Source organism: Arachis stenosperma, chromosome 3, assembly GCF_014773155.1.
Source record: "Arachis stenosperma cultivar V10309 chromosome 3, arast.V10309.gnm1.PFL2, whole genome shotgun sequence".
Taxonomy (NCBI): Eukaryota; Viridiplantae; Streptophyta; class Magnoliopsida; order Fabales; family Fabaceae; genus Arachis; species Arachis stenosperma.
In genome coordinates this window covers 146,291,441-146,296,080 of record NC_080379.1, presented here as the reverse complement: position 1 = coordinate 146,296,080, position 4,640 = coordinate 146,291,441, and the positions used below count along the sequence as shown (strand labels likewise).

General features: G+C 43.1%; 1 non-coding gene across 1 annotated transcript; it reads left to right on the top strand.

Moving 5' to 3' along the window:
• The first annotated feature begins 3,576 nt into the window (after positions 1 to 3,576).
• On the top strand, positions 3,577 to 3,684 carry LOC130971652 (small nucleolar RNA R71). The gene has a single exon (XR_009082863.1). It is a non-coding gene; the product is annotated as a small nucleolar RNA R71 (small nucleolar RNA).
• The last annotated feature ends 956 nt before the right edge of the window (positions 3,685 to 4,640 follow it).

Below are 4,640 nucleotides of genomic sequence, written 5' to 3'. Positions count from 1 at the left end.
TTTGTTGCTCCTCTCTCATGATTCTTTGTTCTTCTCTAATTTCATGGAGGAGAATGGAGTGTTCTTGGTGCTCCACCCTTAGTTGTCCCATATTGGAACTCAACTCTCCTAGGGAGGTGTTTAGTTGCCCCCAATAGTCTTGTGGAGGAAAATTCATCCCTTGAGGAATCTCAGGGATCTCATGATGAGTGGGATCTCTTGTGTACTCCATCCTTTTCTTAGTGATGGGCTTGTCCTCATCAATGGTGATGTCTCCCTCTATGTCAACTCCCACTGAATAACAGAGGTGACAAATGAGGTGAGGAAAGGCTAACCTTGCCAAGGTAGAGGTCTTGTCCGCCACCCTATAGAGTTCTTGGGCTATAACCTCATGAACCTCTATTTCTTCTCCAATTATGATGCTATGGATCATGATAGCCCGGTCTATGGTAACTTCGGACCGGTTGCTAGTGGGAATGATTGAGCGTTGTATGAACTCTAACCATCCTCTAGCCACGGGTTTGAGGTCATGCCTTCTCAATTGGACCGGCTTTCCTCTTGAATCTTGCTTCCATTGTGCGCCCTCTTCACATATGACTGTGAGGACTTGGTCCAACCTTTGATCAAAGTTGACCCTTCTAGTGTAAGGATGCTCATCTCCTTGCATCATAGGCAAGTTGAACGCCACCCTCACACTTTCCGGACTAAAATCCAAGTATTTCCCCCGAACCATAGTAAGATAATTCTTTGGATCCGGGTTCACACTTTGGTCATGGTTCTTGGTGATCCATGCATTGGCATAGAACTCTTGAACCATCAAGATTCCGACTTGTTGAATGGGGTTGGTAAGTACTTCCCAACCTCTTCTTCGGATCTCATGGCGGATCTCCGGATATTCACCCTTTTTGAGTGAAAAGGGGACTTCGGGGATCACCTTCTTCAAGGCCACAACTTCATAGAAGTGGTCTTGATGCACCCTTGAGAGGAATCTATCCATCTCCCATGACTCGGAGGTGGAAGCCTTTGCCTTCCCTTTCCTCTTTCTAGAGGTTTCTCCGGCCTTGGATGCCATAAATGGTTATGGAAAAACGAAAAAGCAACGCTTTCACCACACCAAACTTAAAATGTTTGCTCGTCCTCGAGCAAAAGAAGAAAAAAGAGAGTAGAAGAAGAAGAAATGAGGAAGAGGGAGAGGGTGGTGTATTCGGCCAAGGAGGGGGAGAAGTGGTGTTTAGGTAATGGGAAAATGAAGGGGTAAAGAGGGGTTTATATAGGAAAGAGGGGGATGAGGGTTCGGCCATTTGAGGGTGGGTTTGGGAGGGAAAGTGGTTTGAATTTGAAGGGTGAGGTTGGTGGGGTTTTATGAATGATGGATGTGAGTGGTGAAGAGAAAGATGGGATTTGATAGGTGAGGGGTTTTTGGGGAAGAGGTGTTGAGGTGATTGGTGAATGGGGGAAGAAGAGAGAGAGTGATGGTAGGGTCCTGTGGGGTCCACAGATCCTGTAGTGTCAAGGAAAAGGCATCCTTGCACCAAATGGCATCAAAATCCACGTTTTGAGCCTTTTCTGGCGTTAAACGCCGGGCTGGTGCCCATTCCTGGCGTTTAACGCCAGGTTTTTGCCCTTTACTGGCGTTTAACGCCAGTCTGGTGCCCCTTTCTGGCGTTAAACGCCCAGAAGGGTGCCAGACTGGGCGTTAAACGCCCAACTGCTAGGCTGACTGGCGTTTGAACGCCAGTAGCATCTTCCTCCAGGGTGTGCTGTTTTTCTTCCTGTTTTTCATTTTGTTTTTGCTTTTTTCATTGTTTTTGTCACTTCTTATGATCATCAACCTACAAAAAAGATAAAAGAATAAAAGAAAATAATTAATTATAAAACATTGGGTTGCCTCCCAACAAGCGCTTCTTTACTGTTATTAGCTTGACAGAGGACTCTCATGGAGCCTCAGAGATGCTCAGAACCGTGTTGGAACTTCCCAACACCAAACTTAGAGTTTGATTGTGGCCTCCCAACACCAAACTTAGAGTCTGACTGTGGGGGCTCTGTTTGGCTCTGTTTTGAGAGAAGCTCTTCATGCTTCTTCTCCATGATGACAGAGGGATATCCTTGGGCCTTAAACACCAAGGATTCTTCATTCACTTGAATGATCAACTCTCCTCTATCAACATCAATCACAGCCTTTGCTGTGGCTAGGAAGGGTCTGCCAAGGATGATGGATTCATCCATGCACTTCCCAGTCTCTAGGACTATGAAATCAGTAGGAATGTAATGGTCTTCAACCTTAACCAGAACATCCTCTACAAGTCCATAGGCTTGTTTTCTTGAGTTGTCTGCCATCTCTAGTGAGATTTTTGCAGCTTGCACCTCAAAGATCCCTAATTTCTCCATTACAGAGAGGGGCATGAGGTTTACACTTGACCCTAAGTCACACAAGGCCTTCTTGAAGGTCATGGTGCCTATGGTACAAGGTATAGAAAACTTCCCAGGATCCTGCCTCTTTTGAAGCAATTGCTGCCTAGACAAGTTATCCAGTTCTTTGGTGAGCAAAGGGGGTTCATCCTCCCAAGTCTCATTTCCAAATAACCTGTCATCTAGCTTCATGATTGCTCCAAGGTATTTAGCAACTTGCTCCTCTATGACATACTCCTCCTCTTCAGAGGAAGAATACTCATCAGAGCTCATGAAAGGCAGTAGTAAGTCCAAGGGAATCTCTATGGTCTCATTTTGAGCCTCAGATTCCCATTGGTCCTCATTGAGGAACTCAGAGGAGATTGGTACACGCCCACTAAGGTCTTCCTCAGTGGCGTCCTCCTCCTCTCTTTCCTCTCCATATTCGGCCATGTCTATGGCTTTGCACTCTCCTTTTGGATTTTCTTCTGTATTACTTGGGAGAGTGCTAGGCGGGAGTTCAGTAACTTTCTTGCTCAGCTGACCCACTTGTCCTTCCAAATTCCTAATGGAGGATCTAGTTTCAGTCATGAAACTTTGAGTGGTTTTGATTAGATCAGAGACCATGGTTGCTAAGTCAGAGGTATTCTGCTTAGAGCTCTCTGTCTGTTGCTGAGAAGATGATGGAAAAGGTTTACCATTGTTAAACCTGTTTCTTCCACCATTATTATTGAAACCTTGTTGAGGTCTCTCTTGATTCTTCCATGAGAGATTTGGGTGATTTCTCCATGAAGAATTATAGGTGTTACCATAGGGTTCTCCCAGGTAATTCACCTCTTCCATGGAAGGGTTCTCAGGATCATAAGCTTCTTCCTCAGATGAAGCATCCTTAGTACTGTTTGGTGCATTTTGCATTCCAGACAGACTTTGAGAAATCAGATTGACTTGTTGAGTCAATATTTTATTCTGAGCCAAAATGGCATTCAGAGTGTCAATTTCAAGAACTCCTTTCTTCTGACTAGTCCCATTGTTCACAGGATTCCTTTCAGAAGTGTACATGAATTGGTTATTTGCAACCATTTCAATCAGTTCTTGAGCCTCAGTAGGCGTCTTCTTCAGATGAAGAGATCCTCCAGCTGAGCTATCCAAAGACATCTTGGATAGTTCAGAGAGACCATCATAGAAAATACCTATGATGCTCCATTCAGAAAGCATGTCTGAAGGACATCTTCTGATTAATTGTTTGTATCTTTCCCAAGCTTCATAGAGGGATTCTCCATCCTTCTGTCTGAAGGTTTGAACTTCCACTCTAAGCTTACTCCATCTTTGTGGTGGAAAGAACTTTGCCAAGAAGGCATTGACTAGCTTTTCCCAAGAGTCCAGGCTTTCTTTAGGTTGAGAATCCAACCATATTCTAGCTCTGTCTCTTACAGCAAAAGGGAATAGCATCAGTCTATAGACCTCAGGGTTAACCCCATTAGTCTTGACTGTGTCACAGATTTGCAAGAATTCAGCTAAAAACTGATGAGGATCTTCCTTTGGAAGTCCATGGAACTTGCAATTCTGTTGCATTAGAGAAACCAATTGAGGCTTAAGCTCAAAGTTGTTTGCTCCAATGGCCGGGATAGAGATGCTTCTCCCATAAAAATCAGGAGTAGGTGCAGTAAAGTCACCCAGCACCTTCCTTGCATTGTTGGCATTGTTGTTGTTTTCGGCTGCCATGTGTTCTTCTTCCTTGAAGAATTCGGTCAGGTCCTCTAAAGAGAGTTGTGCTTTGGCTTCTCTTAGCTTTCTCTTCAAGGTCCTTTCAGGTTCAGGATCAGCCTCAACAAGAATGCCTTTGTCTCTGCTCCTGCTCATATGAAAGAGAAGAGAAAAAGAAAATGTGGAATCCTCTATGTCACAGTATAGAGATTCCTTGAAATGTCAGAGGAAAAGAGAAATAGAAAGAAGAAGGAGAAGAAGAATTCGAACTTTAGTTAGATAAGGTTCGAATTGTGCATTCAGAAGGAGTGGTACTCCATAAATAGAAGGATGTGGGAAGGAGGGAAGAGAATTTTCGAAAATTCATTTAAAAGATTTTGAAAACATTTTGAAAATTTGATTGATAATTTTCGAAAATTAAAAGTGAAAAAGAAATCAAGTGATTTTTGAAAAAGATTTTGAAATTAGAAATTAAAAAGATTTGATTGAAAACTATTTTGAAAAAGATGTGGTTAAAAAGATTCAATTGAAAAGTTATGGTTTTAAAAAGATGTGATTGAGAAGATATG